Raw genomic sequence first — 19,539 nt, 5'->3', positions numbered from 1 at the left:
CATTTTGTTTAAAACATATCATTTTATTTTTATTTTTTGTAATATTATATAATTAAATTTATTAATTTGTTGAAAAAAGTTATTTCAATATAACCCTAGTAACAAGTTTAATGCTGTTTGACATTTTTTTTGTTTAGTTAGACATTTATATCCCCGCCACATAATATCTATGTTATTTTTTATTAATATTATCAGGTAAGTTCTGCTAATATAGCTAATAATAATATTTTTGAACCGTTTAATAAGATGATATATAAAAAAATATATGTGTTTTTGAACAACACCAAAATCATGTTATTCTCATACAACACTTGTTCTTACTTTTTATTTAACTTTAAATAAAAAACAATTTCAAGGAAAAATATCATTTCAATCTTCATTATTTATCTAACTTCCACTCGAATTTACTAAAATAGTTTCACAAGTTAATAACTTAATTATTTTGAAAACGACGAATAATTATATAAAATGGCTACAAACTTAGCATGAAGCTAAGAATGAGGAGACAAGGTACAAGCAGTTTTTAAGAACTAGAATGAGGAGATGAACAACTCCACATCGCCTAATTACAAGTTATATTTTTTACCCTAGGTTTTCACCAAATATTATAGTGTTATTAGGTATTGTTCTCTCTCCTTAAGGTTGAAGGTTCAATTCCTATTAGGAACATAGATAAATTTATGAGTAATTTAAGGGTAGAGTAGATTTGAGGTTCAAAAAAAAAGACAAATAGCGAAATAAACACCATAACATTCAATAAGGAATGGCAGTAAATATGTTTCTCTTCCTTGAACAGTTTCCCTACGAAGCTAACATAATAGAGAAATATATTGATTCTGCTGGGACGACTGTTTTCTATGATTTTTTGGTTGTTACAATTTCAATCTACATTTCATGGTCTAGCCAGCGTAGAAGCTTAATATTGGGGCATTGCTATTGTTCGCTTTGATTGCGGTGGAATATTATATATATTTATTAAAATATTAGTCATTTGTTTGTATTACAATGAGTTTAGAATTATACTTTCATTATGGGTAGTTGTTTCCTTGATGAGCAATGTTCTTTAATGTGTATTTAAACAAACTTGGAAGATCAATAATACATATGGAATAATATTCTACCAGTTACATTATTAGGACAAATATTAAATTTGTTAATGGGATTGTCAAGTGGAAGACCAAATATCATATCTAAATTAAATAAACAAGAAGTCTTTTTCTTAAGTGATAACCGAGTTGAAAAATGTTGATGTGTACTAATAAACCAAGGCAAGTGAATCATTAATCGGTCACATGACATGTGAAGATGCTTGTGATGACTCACTTCCACATAATGAGGAATAAACTACCACCTAATTATTACTCCTTTTCCTTATAAGATTATTTGTTATGTTCTTATTGTACTAATATATATAAAAAAAACTTTGACATTAATAACTTTAATGTTGACGCTTAATTTCTTTTATTTCATATACTTTAGAGAACTGGTAATATTTAAATATATTAAGTTATATGTGAATTGAATGTTATATATATATATATATATATATATATATATATATATATATATATATATATATATATATATATATATATATATATATATATATATATTTTCTTACAATATTTGTTAAGTTGTTACTGAAAGTAATATAAAAAACTTTGATATTAGTAATAACTTTAATTTTGAGCATAATTTCTTTTATTTCAAATACTTTAGAATTGATATTGCAATACATTAAGTTATATGCTAATTGAATGTAATATTCTTTTTCTTTAAAGGGTGTGTCAATCTAAAACTGAATCGATAGGATTCGAGTAGGAGGGAATTTTTTTGGAGTGTAAAATTCTCACGTAATCAGCATAAACCCACCTTAATAGTAGTGGATGTTATGTTTAATTAAATATTAATGTAACCAAAGAAAAAACATGTAAGCAATATAAATACAAAGGTTAATTACACAAAAAGAAAAAATCCAAAGGTCGAAAGTTTTTATGGTTTACTAGGCTTAAATTTATATATTTTCAAAAAACAATAACCTATCACTTTTTCCGTTTATTCTATTTGATTGGATTACTTAGTTTGCACGTCGAGGGTGCAGTCGATTTAACAGAAATATATGCATATCTTTGATTTTTATATACCGACAATGCCCCTTTCTATACCTTTTTATATCCCTCTAAAGTTTAAACCACGCAATTACTCGCTTTATCCCTCTCCTTCTATGCAAACCTTTTTGTTTCATATATCTCTCAATCTAGATATTGGTGCATGCATGATAACATGTTTAACCATCACTTACATCGTAAATTATCATGAATTAAAACCATCATCTCCACCCTTCCTAGCTAGTTCCTTCTACGTCTTCTTCATATATATTATGAACTCCCCTTCATATTCTAGGTCTCTTTAGTCTTTAATTATCAACCTCTTCTTCAATTCATGAACACCATTTTGAACAAGTGTATGTGTAGTGTACCATTTACGAGAATCTGGTGAACTCAACACATTGTATCTCTAGAACCCCCTGCTTTGATTTGTTTTTTCTTATCCATTAATCCTTAAATTAAAAAGATAACTTGTAATAACCTTGCATATACAAGAGAGACAGAACCTTATATAAAGATAGTGATATATAGCTAGTCAATTCGAACTGAAGACTTATAGATGCTAAAAAGTTTTTTTACTAGTAATCATCAATTCATCGTGAAGAATGAGCATAAAAGTAAAAGTGTAATTCGTAGCGAGAATTAGGTCAGGTGTATATTAGTGATGTCATGTTTTTGTTATGTATTCTATGATTTTTTTTCCCATTACTGATGAAAGTGACTTTTGCGGTTAAGAATATATATGCTTTATTTCATTGATTATTTGATGATGGTATACGACATATTACACATTTATTGAAGGGGTATCCTTATTCAAGTCTTTTAACAGTAGATGCCACGATAACACCAAGTCAAAGGTATATTAATGATTGATAACAACTGGTCACAATGCTATACACATCGATATTCACTATAATTAAACAATGGATAACGATGATGAAAGTCATGAAAAACTGACATCAGTTTGAACACCTAGAGAAATGTATTTTAACAATGGATAAAGATTGTCCGCGAGGAATATAGGATGGTGTTTCACGGTGATGAAACGAGGATAACGACGAAAGTCGTGATGGATAACATTGGATCATGAATATTCATAATGACAATTCACGATAAGACAAACTTTATATATATGATGTAAATTTACACATCCTCATTTACATACTTGCACCAAAATTGAACTTATTTATTCAAAAATCATATATTTTCATTTACGAGGGCATTGAAGACATTGGTCGATCATTTAATAATTTGTTTCAAGCTGCTTCACAAACCCTTTTAATGGTCTCGCCCATTGCTAGGAGCTCGAAGTGTTACGGAGTATAAACCATAATTTCCATTCCATTCCTTAGGGCGCGTTTGGTTGTGAGGAAATGAATGGAATTCGAAGGAAAATGATTTCAATTCTCTTGAACTCATGTTTTGGTTGAACTTAGAGGGGGGAAAGTGATTTCTAAATGAAATAAACTTTCCATCATATAGAGGAAAGTATATTTCTTTCCAAAGTTGGATGGAAAACATTCATTCTCATCAAGAAAAGTGGGATTACAAAAATAACCCTTGTGTAACGTTCTAAAATTTCAAATAAAATTTTCATTTTTAAAACCTCACAAAACACAATTTCACATTTCTGAAAATAACATTTATAAGTTGTTCAAAACACAAGACAACAAAATGTTTAACAATATCCCAGAATCCTCAAAAGATAATCTCTAGCTAGTGTGTACAATCATGCCGGCACCTTCCTGTAATCCTGAAAGATACTTGAAACACATTTCACATAACACTGTAAGCACGAAGCTTAGTGAGTTCTCCAAAATACCACACACAAATAATTTGCCTCTCATGGCTATATCTCGATAAGGACCCTCCAGTCCTAACTTAACAAGGCACAGAATAATATACAACATAAATCACAAAGATAAAATGCATGATATCAAATAACTCAGAATAAGCACATAAGACCCTCCGGTCATGTAACTCAAATAAGACCATCCGGCCACACAATATTACCACTCATATAAGTATAGTGAGAAGACTTATCTCGCAGAGTAAAACAATATACCCCCAAACCAAGGATGACGGAAACGTCCAGGGGCGGCGGACTTCATGTATAGTATCACAACAACGAGTATAATAATGCTTAAAGTAAATACAACCATCATAAATATAATTGAAAATTTACACCATAGTATGAGTTTACATGTTTCAAAATCAATTACACTATGATGGCAAAATGAAATGCTTGACGATTTAATGTCCTATCCTCAAAAGCTGTTGATTTCCAGTTTCGCTAATTTTCTGAGAATACAAGTAATTTCGAAAAAGTGTCAACAATTAAGTTAGTGAGTTCATAAGCTTTGGGATGTAGAATTTGAAAACCCTGGTTACTACCAGTATGTATAGTAGTTTCTGTTTGAAAACTCTGGTTACCACCAGCATGTACAGTAGTTTTATTATTTAAAATAAAACCGAGTTTGGAAGCCTTTGTTTGTAAATGTAATGTACACTTAAGAAAAATCCAATATTCTCCTTATAAAATGTTATGTAGTCTTAAATCCCAAGACGGAGTGTATGTGTGTGTTTCGTACTTATAACGATGTATGTAGTTTTAAATAGATAAAACCCCTTTTTATAGTAGAAATTACCGTAAACTATAAGTGTCGTTATCTCCTATGTGAGTCGCTATAACCATACTATAACAGAGATGCCTGATGCGACGTTCTTCAGGCGTCGGAATTGAAATGCCATTTGTCACCCCGATCGGCCGATTGGGCTGTCGTAAGCAGCATGGGTGTGGGTTGTCAATCCCAATATAGATCTATACACAATTATCACGTTCTCCTTACAAGAGACTCTGATTATAACTATTCAGGAATTTTAACCTGTACTCTCAGAGTACAATGAAGATTAGTCTCCCAAATTACGATAACGAGTTTACATGTAGTATGCGAGTAAAACCTTTTCTGTGGTGGAATAGAAATCCCCTTTCGTGTAGTATGTTTGTATTGTAAAAATCCATAAACTATGTTTATTATAGTTTATTATACTTATTCGAAGTGTATGAAAACCCTTATCATTAATGACTAATTTCTGTTTATGATGTTAAACTAACAAGAAATACATTCAAATTTTAGAAACTTATTGTTAGACACTTTGATCAACATGTTACAAAGTGTTGTCAATATTGTAAGCTATGTAAATTGTTTTTAACCTTTCTACACTGTTTTAGAAAATTCACAGAAAATCATACGAAGTCGAAAGCTGAATCCATAAACTCTGAGAGTTTAGAAAATGTGTCTAGTTTGTTCATAATTTTTACTATGATTTTTAGTGAACTCTAACTTGTATGAAAATGTTCATATTCACAGACTGGTCCGAATTCGTTTCTGAAATGATAGACAGTTTTGTAAAAATCACCATAAATTGTAGAAAAATCGTATGGAGATGTGCAAGTAGTCATTAGAAAGGTATAAACCTGAACTACTTTCATATTAAACAATTTTGAAAGGTATTATGTTTAAGATGGTCAAAACAGTCTGTGAATAGGACTTAACGTTTCTGTGAAAAAATGAAGTATGAGTTTGAGTTGTGTTAAGGTGATTTAACTTGTATTCCCCCCCCCCCCCCCCCTAAAACTTGAAGAAAACATGAAAATGTAGGGGTATGAACTCACTTTGAGTGATTTCCTTAGATAAATGCTGAAGAAAAGAGGTTTCCAAGTCAAGAACACTTGGTAAATGCTTGGAGAGTTGACGATCTAAGAACAAATATTGCTATATTTGTTATAAGAGATCCATAATTTGAGTGAAGGTGTGAAGAATGTTCAAATGTAGGATGAAAATACTTACCAAAAGTGAGTGAAAAGCTTAATATTAGCCTTGGAGCCTCGAGTTCTTAGAGAGAGAATGTGAGAGAGATCTGTTTGCTTTTTGGTGAAAGAGTAAATAAGGTGGGAGGAGAGATAAGGATTTTCCAGCCTCTGATCAACATATCTTGCTGGAGGAGAGTGTGAAAGGACAAATAGTGTAACGACCCAATTTTCACTTCCAAAAATTTCGTTTTAAAACATTACTTTAGAAAACATTAATAATTAAAAACATTGTTTGATCAAACCCTAACACAACGTAAACCATGTCTAAAAGCAAAATCATACAACCAATCAAAATATCAGAGTATAAATCCTAGAGAAATCTCGTAAATGCGGAAACCAGTGTGTGTGCATGATGTGCCGCTACCGCGCCAACTCCTTCCCCTTTGAAGAAGAGGTACCTGAAACCAAAACTGTAAACTGTAAGCACAAAGCTTAGTGAGTTCCCCCATCGTACTACATACCATACAAACACGTAACATACATACTGCCAGGCTATTCTGGGGTGCCTGACTACCCGGTACGGCCATTCTGGGGTGCCGACTACCCGTGCGGCCATTCTGGGGTGCCGTCCTACCCGTTTCAAGCCATTCTGGGGTGCTGACTACCCGTGTCAAGCCATTCTGGGGTGCTGACTACCCGTCGGTCCTGATAACCGATCCTCGGGGACTATCCCCTCCTACTACCTCTAACGCACATAACATAACAAGCCAGCATGCAAACATATCATCACGTACTATCAGACATTTCTGGGGTGTCTGAACTACCCTTCGGTCCTAACAACCGATCTCTACTTCTATCACATATAACGTATCATGCTAGCATATAACATATCACGTAGTAGTAAACCTAGACGATATCACAAAGACAATCATCTAATCATACGACTCCTACTGGTGGGCCGACATTGTGGTCGTAGACCCACTGCTACTGGAAGGTAACTCACCTCGAAGTAGCTGCTGATCTAATCGGGAACTGACTGTCTACTGCTGCTGCTGCTGCTCCGGAAATCCTCCGGCTGCAAATCCCACAACATACACAATCAAACACTGCTAATTGTCCTTTGGGTAAAATGACCATTTTACCCCTGATCGTGCCCTAAGACAAAGTCAGAGTCAACTTTCAGTTGACCCGACTCTCCGAGTTGGCTCTCCAACTCACCGAGTCCCTACCCAGACGATTGTCCTGGATCTCGTCTCTACTCGTCGAGTTAGGCGATGACTCAACGAGTTCTCCTTCTAAACTGATATTCAAGTCCTTCATCCTACTCGCTGAGTTGTATGAACAACTCGTCGAGTTCATCTTCATCCGATGAACACTTATGCTGCGACACGCCGAGTTGTATGAACAACTCGTCGAGTCTGTTCTTGATCTAAGGAGATTGCCTTGAACTCGCTGAGTCAGGGCATTGACTCGTCGAGTTCTCCCATGGATGAGTTCAGCTCCCAACTCATTGAGTCACACCCCGTGACTCACTGCTCACACTCGACTCTACGGAAAGGGGACAACTCGAAGACTCGCGAGCAGACTCGCCGAGTCGTCGCCATGCAGTCACTATATACGCGATTTTGCTCGATTCCGGTCCATGCCATTTACAGATCTGGGTTCCTAGAGCATGAATCACACGTAAAGTTTCCAACTTTACGTGTAGATATTCACCCATAAGGGTTTTACGGTTCAAAATGCCTCAAAATGGGAGATCTAGGGTGAACAAGCAACATGGGTCCGAAAAGGTAACAGATCTGAGCTCCTGGAGCTCAATCTCGCCTATATCTAAAGGCCAATCAACCTATCACGACCTATATTGCACATACAAGCTTGGGGATTGGCTCAAGAATGACTTAAATGAAGTAATAAGCATAGAAACAGGGGGAAAACGGGTTATACCTCAAAGGAACTGCTGAGAGAGCACAAAGATGCTTGGATTCCTTCCCTTCCTCTTGATCTACTTCTCTTTTGCCTCAAAACCTTCAAGAACACACAAGAATTGCTTCAAACTCTGAAAGAACAAGCTTAGAACGAGGGTTGGGAGCTCTGGGGGGAAATGGGGGCTAGCTTGGGGCGGATAAGTGGTTTAAATAGGGTGCAAACCCCTGAAACTTAGGGTTTCATCCAAAAGCGGCGACTCGTCGAGTCCGGAATATGGACTCGCCGAGTCACCAACTTAAACGTGTCCCGGGTCCCGTATCTACTCGGCGAGTCGGACCTATGACTCGCCGAGTCCAAGGCTAAAAAGAAGAGAATACTCGAATAAGATTTACGTACCAAGAACCAGGTGCTACAAATCTCCCCCACTTATTTTAGACTTCGTCCTCGAAGTCTGCTGCTCGATCCTGAAACAGCTCGGGGTAATGCTCAATCATCTCGTCCACCGACTCCCAAGTCCATTCCGAACCCTTGCGGTGTTGCCATTGCACCTTCACTAGCTCCACCTTCTTGTTCCTCAAATCCTTCGACTTCCTGTCGAGGATTGCGACTGGGCGCTCAATGTAATTCAAGCCGTCATCAACCTGAATATCCTCTAATGGCACAACCGTTGAATCGTCCACTAGGCACTTCCGCAGCTGAGAAACATGGAAAGTGTTGTGGATCTGGCTGAGCTCGGCCGGCAGATCCAGCCTATACGCCACCTTGCCCACCCGGGCTACAACTCTGAACGGTCCGATGAATCTCGGGCCCAACTTGTCCCGCTTCCTGAATCGAATGACGCCTTTCCAAGGCGACACCTTCAGGAGAACCATATCCCCGACTTGGAACTCCAAGTCGGATCGACGCTTGTCGGCGTAACTCTTCTGTCGACTCTGAGCAGTCTGAAGTCTGCTCCGAACCTGCTGGATCCTCTCGGTCGTCTTGAGCACCACCTCGGTGCTCCCCATGAATCTCTGGCCAACTTCACCCCAGCATATCGGGGTCCTGCACCTCCGTCCGTACAACATCTCAAATGGAGGGCGGTCGATACTCACGTGGTAGCCATTGTTGTAGGAGAACTCGGCCAGGGGAAGATAGGTATCCCAGCTACCACCGAAGTCTAGCACACACGCCCGCAACATATCCTCCAGAGTCTGGATGGTCCGTTCGCTCTGACCATCCATCTGCGGGTGGAAAGCTGTGCTAAAATGCAAACGAGTGCCCAACTCGTCATGAAATCTCTTCCAAAATCTGGAAGTAAAATGCACATCCCTGCCCGAGATAACCGATACTGGCACCTCGTGCCGCGCCACGATCTCCCTAATGTAGATGTCGGCTAATTTCTCGGCCGATATGCTCTCCTGAATCGGGATAAAGTGAGCACTCTTGGTCAATCGATCCACGATGACCCAAATCGAATCCACTCCACGCGCGGTCCTGGGAAGCTTCGTGATAAAATCCATCGTGACATCTTCCCATTTCCACAGTGGAATATCCAACGGCTGCATCTTGCCGTGTGGCCTCTGATGTTCAGCCTTGACCTTCCTGCAGGTCAAGCACCGCTCAACGTACCATGCCACATCCCGCTTCATGCAGGGCCACCAATAATCTAGACGAAGATCCCTATACATCTTCGTCGCCCCGGGATGAATAGAGAATCGGGACTTGTGCGCCTCCTCCATTAAAATCTGGCGCACGCATCCGTGATACGGCACCCACACCCTACGGTGTAGTGTCAAAAGTCCTCGACTATCATAATCAAAGGAGGAAACCTGACCCACCACATGCTCGCTCTTACGATGTTCCTCATTGATAGCCTCCTGTTGAGCCTCCCGAATTTGCTCCAACAGGGGAGTCACCACGGCCATCCTCATGCAAACGTCCCTGATCGGCGCCGCCTTGCGGCTAAGCGCATCGACCACCACATTGGCCTTCCCCGGGTGGTATAGGATTTCGCAATCATAATCCTTTACCACGTCCAACCACCGACGCTGCCTCATGTTCAGGTTCGGCTGATCCATGAGGTACCTCGGACTCTTGTGGTCCGTGTAAATGGTACATCGAACCCCGTAGAGGTAATGCCGCCAAATCTTGAGGGCAAAAACCACCGCCCCCAATTCCAAATCATGCGTTGGGTAGTTCGCCTCGTGAGGCTTGAGCTGCCTAGAAGCGTAGGCTATGACATGCCCCCTTTGCATCAGTACCGCGCCCAACCCTGAAATGGACGCGTCGCAGTATACCACAAAATCCTCTACGCCCTCTGGCAGGGCTAAGATCAGCGCCTCGTACAGTCTCTGTCTCAGCGTCTCAAATGCAGCCTGCTACTCGGGTCCCCACCGAAAGACCACGACTTTCTTCGTCAACCGCGTCAGGGGTACGACTATCTTGGAGAAATCCTGAATAAATCTCTGATAGTAGCCTGCTAATCCCAGGAAAGTCCGAATCTCAGATGGAGACTTCGGAACCTCCCATCTCATCACGGCCTCGACCTTGGCCGGATCGACCAGAATCCCGTTCTGGTTGACAAGGTGTCCGAGAAATTGCACCTCGCGTAACCAAAACTCACACTTTGAGAACTTGGTATACAAGCTCTCCCTCCTCAGGGCCTCCAATACCTCTCTCAGATGCTCCTCATGCTCCTCCTGAGTCTTGGAATAAACCAAGATGTCATCGATAAAGACTATCACAGACCGATCCAGCATCGGTCTGCATACGCGGTTCATGAGGTCCATGAACGCAGCAGGAGCATTGGTGAGCCCAAACGGCATCACCACAAACTCATAGTGGCCATAACGCGTCCGAAACGCGGTCTTCTGCGTATCCTCCTCCCTGGCCCTCATCTGATGATAACCCGAACGCAAATCAATCTTGGAGAACCAAGATGCTCCCTGAAGCTGGTCAAAGAGGTCATCAATCCTCGGGAGCGGGTAACGGTTCTTTACCGTTACCTTGTTCAGCTCCCGCTAATCTATACACATCCAATGCGACCCGTCCTTCTTTTTCACTAACAGAATCAGGGCTTCCCAGGGTGAACTGCTTGGACGAATAAATCCCTTGTCTAGCAGCTCCTGCAACTGCGTAGACAATTCCTGCATCTCGGGAGGAGCCAACCGATACGGTGCCTTGGCTATCGGAGCCGCACCAGGAACAAGGTCAATCCTGAACTCCACATGTCGCTCCGGAGGTATCCCAGGTAGCTCCTCTGGGAAAACATCTGCAAAATCTCCAACCACCGGAACCTCGCTCACTGTCGCCTTACCCGCCTCCCGGGTATCCATCACATACGCGACATACCCTGCGCATCCCTGCTGAAGATAGTGCATAGCCCTCGCTGCTGAACATACAGTGGGTCCACACTGCGGCCTCTCGCCATGAATCACTAACTCTCCCCCGCTTGGGGTCCTGACCCGCACTAGCTGCTGCGCGCAATCTATCACCGCCCCATTAGGGCTCAACCAATCCATGCCTATAATCACCTTGTTCCCGCACAACGGAATGGGAACCAAGTCTACCAAGTAATGCTCCTCAAACAAACGCAGTACGCAATCTCGAAATACCATCGATGCCCGCACCGATTGATCATCAGCAATCTCTACCTCTAAAGGGCAATCTAACTCGCCCGAAGACTCCTGAAACTTCTTGCTAAGCACAAGGGAAACAAATGATCGGGACGCACCCAAGTCGAACAATACCTGAATTGGGATGCCGTTCACATGGAACGATCCTAATGCATACATATACATACGGAGCACATATCAATATCATAACATCATAAAAATAAAAGAGAGGGAAAGAATCATACCCGTCACCACATCAGGTGCGACGCGTGCCTCCTCGGTAGTCAACTGAAATGCTCGGCTCCTCACCACTGGAGCCTCTGTCTTGCCCTGCCGGCCATCCATGATCCGCAGGGTCGCTGGAGCTGGCGCCTTCACCGGCGTTGAAACTGTCAACTGGGGGCAATTGGCCTTCTTGTGGCCCCTCTGGTTGCAGTGGAAACACAATAACTCTGATGTCTGAATAACTGCTGCCGGAGCAGTGCAATCCCTGCTGATGTGTCCAGACTTGCCGCACTTGTAGCAGCCTGATGATCCCAACCTGCACGCCCCCTCGTGCGGCCTGCCGCATTTCCTGCAGCGGCTCGGTCATGACTGGCCTTTCGGCCTACCATCTGATCCCTTGTGCTTCTTCCCCGAAGCCCCTCCTGTCTGTCTCTCCTCTGATTTCCGTTTCCGGATGTGCTCCAAATCTATCTCCCTCTCCCTCGCCCTGGCAATCATAGAGTCCAAGGTAGCGCAAGCCGAAAAGCTAACATGCTCCCGGATGTCAGCTCGTAGCATATCGTGATAACGGGTCCTCCTCATATCCTCGTCACCAGCATACTGGGGCACCAACAAAGCCCTCTCCCGGAACTTGGCGGTGATCTCCGCCACAGTCTCCGTCGTCTGTCTCATGTCTAGAAACTCCCTGGCTAGCTGCTGAAGCTCGACAGCCGGCGCAAACTATGCCCTGAACCTGGTCACAAAGTCCGACCAGGTCATAGCCTCGATAGCTGAGGCTCCCAACGAGTCTCCCACTAACTCCCACCAATCCCAGGCTCGGTCCCGTAAACACCCTGCTGCATACCTCACCTTCGATCCCTCGGGGCAGAAGCTAGTCAACTGTGCAGACTCAATGTCTGCAATCCATCGCCTGGCAGCAATGGGGTCTTTCACCCCGTGGAAATCTGGCGCACCACTGCCCCTGAAGTCCTTAAAGGACAGTGTGCGAGGACCCGACTGGCCAGATGCCATGTCGCTCTGGAACGCCCTGAGGCGATCCTCCATCAACTCGATGATCCCTTCCTTGATCGACCCGAAGATAATGGGAGTCGACTCAAGGATACCCCTGGTGATCTATGACGCAATGAACTCGCGTAGTCCCTCATCTACCTGCTCGGAACCTGATCCCGAACCTGAACTGCCATCTACCGGCCTCGATCGAAGTACCACCATTCTGCAATACATCACAACAATCATTAGTGATACTGATACTTCCTGAGGGATCACAACTACTTACAAGTTCCCTGGTCTTATCTTGGCCTTCCCTGGTTCGGGTACGGATCCTCTGCTTTCAGTAGTATGGGCCCATACTACCTTCCACATCTATCCGTACCTTCTTCAGGGACTGCCTCGACTCTACCAGATCCCTTTCACTGTGGCTGATCAGTACTATACTCATCCTAGGCTCGCCCTAGGAAAATCTCCGACTCTACTCTATCCAGTCCTCAGTTGCTGCAGGCCTCCTTGTAATGCCAATTAGCCATTACCCGAATACCATCACACGTGACGAGGCTCGGATAATCCTTCGAGTACCCGACTTGTCCCTACAACGGTTGGACTCAAACAAGAGCTGCGCAGTAGTATCAAATCCGGTACTCTAAGATTATTCAACCCTGATCACATGTGACGTGACGTATTCGCCTAATGGCTAATTCCCATTATTCAGAGTCCCACATAGCACGAAGCAAGCAGCATTCAGACAATGTAACAATCTCAATCAACTCTATCTGCTTACAGGAACTGCACTAGCATAAAGTGCTAAGCTCATACTATCAGACATAACCTAATCAGGCTATCCTACTTGCTGTCTACTCAATAACTAGCATGAAATTCTCAGACAACTGAAACACATAAAGCAGGCAAATAAGGCATCACTCCTAGATCCTTAGTCATATTCTAGCATGCTGTTCTACAAAAGCTGATAAACATAACATAAACTTGTATGGGTACTTTGGGGAAAACTTACTTGAGCTCGGCCGGTCGCACACATCACACACTTCGTTCTTTCTCAAAACTCTTTTCTCAATTTCAGAAAACATTTTCTTTTAGAAAATCTTTTAATCCCTCGATTTGAGTTCAGACACCCCCGAAGGTGATTTCGAATCCCTCAAACCAAGGCTCTGATACCAACTTGTAACGACCCAATTTTCACGTCCAAAAATTTCGTTTTAAAACATTGCTTTAGAAAACATTAATAATTAAAAACATTGTTTGATCAAACCATAACACAACGTAAACCATGTCTAAAAGCCAAATGATACAACCAATCGAAATATCAGAGTATAAATCCCAGAGAAATCTCGTAAATGCGGAAACCAGTGTGTGTGCATGATGTGCCGCTACCGCGCCAGCTCCTTCCCCTTTGAAGAAGAGGTACCTGAAACCAAAACTGTAAACTGTAAGCACAAAGCTTAGTGAGTTCCCCCATCGTACTACATACCATACAAACACGTAACATACATACTGCCAGGCTATTCTGGGGTGCCTGACTACCCGGTACGGCCATTCTGGGGTGCCGACTACCCGTGCGGCCATTCTGGGGTGCCGTCCTACCCGTTTCAAGCCATTCTGGGGTGCTGGCTACCCGTCGGTCCTGACAACCGATCCTCGGGGACTATCCCCTTCTACTACCTCTAACGCACATAACATAACAAGCCAGCATGCAAACATATCATCACGTACTATCAGACATTTCTGGGGTGTCTGAACTACCCTTCGGTCCTAACAACCGATCTCTACTTCTATCACATATAACGTATCATGCTAGCATATAACATATCAGGTAGTAGTAAACCTAGACGATATCACAAAGACAATCATCTAATCATACGACTCCTACTGGTGGGCCGGCATTGTGGCCGTAGACCCACTGCTACTGGAAGGTAACTCACCTCGAAGTAGCTGCTGATCTGATCGGGAACTGACTGTCTATTGCTGCTGCTGTTGCTCCGGAAATCCTCCGGCTGCAAATCCCACAACATACACAATCAAACACTGTTAATTGTCCTTTGGGTAAAATGACCATTTTACCCCTGATCGTGCCATAAGACAAAGTCAGAGTCAACTTTCAGTTGACCCGACTCGCCGAGTCCCTACCCAGACGATTGTCCTGGATCCCGTCTCTACTCGTCGAGTTAGGCGATGACTCAACTAGTTCTCCTTCTAAACTGATATTCAAGTCCTTCATCCTACTCGCTGAGTTGTATGAACAACTCGTCGAGTTCATCTTCATCCGATGCACACTTATGCTGCGACTCGCCGAGTGGTATGAACAACTCGTCGAGTATGTTCTTGATCTAAGGAGATTGTCTTGAACTTGCCGAGTCAGGGCATTGACTCGCCGAGTTCCTCCATGGATGAGTTCATCTCCCAACTCACTGAGTCACACCCCGTGACTCACTGCTCACACTCGACTCTACAGAAAGAGGACAACTCGAAGACTCGTGAGCAGACTCGCCGAGTCTGATGAACGACTCGCCGAGTCGTCGCCATGCAATCACTATATACGTGATTTTGCTCGATTCCGGTCCATGCCATTTACAGATCTGGGTTCCTAGAGCATGAATCACACGTAAAGTTTCCAACTTTACGTGTAGATATTCACCCATAAGGGTTTTAGGGTTCAAAATGCCTCAAAATGGGAGATCTAGGGTGAACAAGCAACATGGGTCCGAAAAGGTAACAGATCTGAGCTCCTGGAGCTCAATCTCGCCTAGATCTAAAGGCCAATCAACCTATCACGACCTATATTGCACATACAAGCTTGGGGATTGGCTCAAGAATGACTTAAATGAAGTAATAAGCATAGAAACAGGGGGAAAACGGGTTATACCTCAAAGGAACTGCTGAGAGAGCACAAAGATGCTTGGATTCCTTCCCTTCCTCTTGATCTACTTCTCTTTTGCCTCAAAACCTTCAAGAACACACAACAATTTCTTTAAACTCTCAAAGAACAAGCTTAGAACGAGGGTTGGGAGCTCTGGGGGGAAATGGGGGCTAGCTTGGGGCGGATAAGTGGTTTAAATAGGGTGCAAGCCCCTGAAACTTAGGGTTTCATCCAACAGCGGCGACTCGTCGAGTCCGGAATATGGACTCGCCGAGTCACCAACTTAAACGTGTCCTGGGTCCCGTATCTACTCGGCGAGTCGGACCTATGACTCGCCGAGTCCAAGGCTAAAAAGAAGAGAATACTCGAATAAGATTTACGTACCAGGAACCAGGTGCTACAAATAGTTGACTAGGTAGAGATGAATAGTGACTGGAGGTTGTCATAGGGTGGTATAGGAGGTAGCTTGTGTCATTACTTTATGGGTAAGTCAACACTCTAACCCAATATCTTGCACAAAAGATATTATTCTTAGATGAAGGTTCCCGACCCCCCCCCCCCCCAACTGTGATTAAAATATGAATATATAAGTCAAGGGTTTTAAGCATTCTAACACTCCTATGGTGTACATACAACCCTAAATACCTTGGATCTATGTTTTCTCTATTATACATGCAAACTTGAACTTTCCAAGGTATTACCCTAACTAGCATACAATCATTGATACTTGGGTAATATAAACAAGTTGGAAGACATACCTTTTCATGTAGCTTGATTCCATGGAGCTTAAGAGCCTAGTACCTCAAGTATGACACCTCAAATGGGTCACATAACATCACCAACATCTTGGAATAACTTGAGAGAAAAGGTTCCTATGCTCAAATTGGCTAGCCCTTATGTGTACACACACTAGTGCCAATTTCTTAAGCCATGGGGTCCTTATATATGGTGGTTATTAGGGTTACACCATGTAGCTCATGTCTTTCCATATTCTTCATGCTCCATGGGTTAAAACCTCCATAGAGTATCCATGGGTTTAACCCAACATGAAGAACTATGGATCATAAGCCCACATATATAAGAATGAATGATTTACACAATCAATCCCATATATTTAATTAGTCTCCTTTTGATCACAAAATTAATTCTAAATTAATTCTTGATCAATACTAATTAAATAATATGATTTCATATTAATATATTAGAACTTATAATATATTAACAAATCATAAATATCCGTTTCTCACAAAAGTGTATCCAAATTGTTCCGATGCCATGCAACCCAAATGGACCATGCCAATCGGGTCAAGTACATACCATTTATAGTTATGGACTTAGACACTAATCCAACAGTCTCCCACTTAGATAAGTCTAAAACTATTATTGCGTATGACTCCAAAACCCGACTACTAATCGTAGCTCTTAAAAGCTGTTGTCGAACTCTGAACAAATCAATGACGCGTCCATCAGATAAGGGATCATATATTCCTCCATTCTAGATATCATATGGACTAAGACATTGATTATAATCATTCTCTCTGTTCATTTGTTGTTTCCCGATTTCCGATTTATGACGACCGACTAATTGAACAAATCACATTAGTCTTGGCTTGGCTAAGCACTTCGGGGTGTCATCACTAAATCATCAAGGGGCCCACAAATATCGCTTTTATCCCTTTAAGGGTAAAAGGAATGGATAAATTTTGACTCATATGCTTGTTCTACTACTTGTTGAATCATACACAAAGGCACGTTTTATAACATCGAGTTACCAATGCGTTTTCGTACAATCAATGCATAACCAACTCATAGGCAACAAGTCATATCTCTAGGTTTGAAGAATATAAGATATTATCGCCTCATGATCACTCGTGATAAAATCCATGAAGTGAGTCAAATGAGCGTGAGTTGAATCCAATACTCAGGACTTATGAGCACTCATGAATGTTGTAGCAACTCTTGCTATGTCCCATACCTTGGACATCTACAATCCAGCTTCATGACAGTCTTGATTCATATCTACTTCCAACATATGACCGACTGTGGATGGTTTGAATAACTTAGTCATTCAGGAAGAACAACCTAGTTATTCTGGAAGTCAAAACATGCAAAGTGAAACACAAGAATAATCGAATCCAATATGGTCTCAGAACTTATGAATATAAATAAAACACCTTTTATTTATCACCATATTGATTACCCATCATTCATTGCATACTGTTTCAAACTATCTACTTTATACTTGAATTAAAACAATAGTTATCTCATGCTCCGAGCACGTACACTATGTTTTCTAAACAATAGTCATGCCATACATCAAGTATTCACACTATGTTTTTCCAAACATTAGTTATGTCATACATCAAGTATGCACACTAAGTTTGTCTATGATCTTAACTTTGTGAAATAGATCGATTTAACATAATTCCAATGATTCTCATTTCACAATCCCAAATCTTTACCGTAAATGCAAGAATTCCAAATTTCTGTCATTTACCTAAATCTGATAGATTCTAAACTTATATGCACTAATCCTCTGTAATGATTATGCACAAAGTCACAAAGACTTGTCACCAGACATTACAGAGTATTTCAATGGAGATTAACTCCATGGAACGAAGTCTCAAATTCAAAGTACATTTAAGGATATTTAATTCCTCATGATTGACCCTGGAAATAGGCTTTGATAGACATGGGGCTTAAGAAACGCAAATGAATGATTGACATGGAGCTTGTTTCGATAGGAGTGTTCACAGTGTGATCGGCTTCAAAGTTCATTGATGTCGAAACTTTGGGTGTGGAGAAGAAAATTAGTTGATGAGATAAAGTGCATCCCATTAACTTAATATTTTAGGTTCGAGATTTTTTTTTTTTAATCCATTACCTACTAGCGTCAACTAGGACATAAGAGGCGTGGATGTAGATTCTTTATTTTGTAGGTTTGTGACTGTCAATTGTCATGTCGAGATGAGTGATCATTTATTTATTTCTTGTTATATGGTTTCTTCTATTTGGAGGCAAATTGAGAGTGATTGGACATTGATACTCCTCATGTTGGCACAGTTATAAAATAGATTTGTTGGGCGGATAACTATGGTATTTTATTGGCGTAGAAGAAATGTTTGGATGTGGTTGTTTTCGGTTTTTATTTGGTGATTTGGATATACCAGAATGCTTTGTTCTTTGGATTGAAAAAACTAAAGAAATTTGACATTTTTAGTTGTTTAATAGAAGTTTGAAGTCGAAAGTGAACTTATTAATATAAGTTAATTCTTATGAAAAATGTGATACGGTTGTAGCTAAAAGGTCACTGGCTCATTAAAACTTTTTCTGTTACAATGTTTAAAATGTCATTTAGTAACGATAAGTTAAAATATCATATAGAGCAAAACTATAATTAATAATTTTTAGTTATGATAATATAACAAATAATCAATTTTAAGTCTAAGATTTATTTATTTATTTTATTTTTTTGCAAGAAAAACGTTAAAAAGGATTAGTCAGTTATAATATAAAAAGAACGGAAAAAAAAAAAGCACATCCACCCCATTACAACCAGCATCCTATAAAAACTTAGTTTTATGATGTTAGTGATCCAAGCAAAATCTTGGCTGTTGCTAATCTCATCCTTGTATAATGGTGGAAATCCATCTTGTATGACCAATGAGGTTATACTACCATTATTTATTTTTACTTTTTATCATATAGTTATCATATTACATTACATGGACAAAAATATAAAATTATATTCGTTAACATATATAGCTATTATCTTTCATTGTCTTTCTTTCCAACTCAAAGTATTAGTTTTATTATGATTATTATTACTCTTTTTTTTTTTTCCTTTTCCTCTTTTCCTTTATTTTCTGTTTCTCTCCAAAATAACTGTGGAGGGGGAAATGCAACAAAGTAAAATAGTAGTAAAACACTATTTCTTGAACTTCCGTTCAAATTTCAAGAAAACCAAATTTCGTAGAGATTTATTTATTTACTTTTTTAAATTTA

The sequence above is a fragment of the Lactuca sativa genome, chromosome 4 (assembly GCF_002870075.4).
Source record: "Lactuca sativa cultivar Salinas chromosome 4, Lsat_Salinas_v11, whole genome shotgun sequence".
Lineage (NCBI taxonomy): Eukaryota > Viridiplantae > Streptophyta > Magnoliopsida > Asterales > Asteraceae > Lactuca > Lactuca sativa.
The sequence above is the reverse complement of the archived record's forward strand: the minus strand, read 5'-3'. Positions refer to the sequence as shown.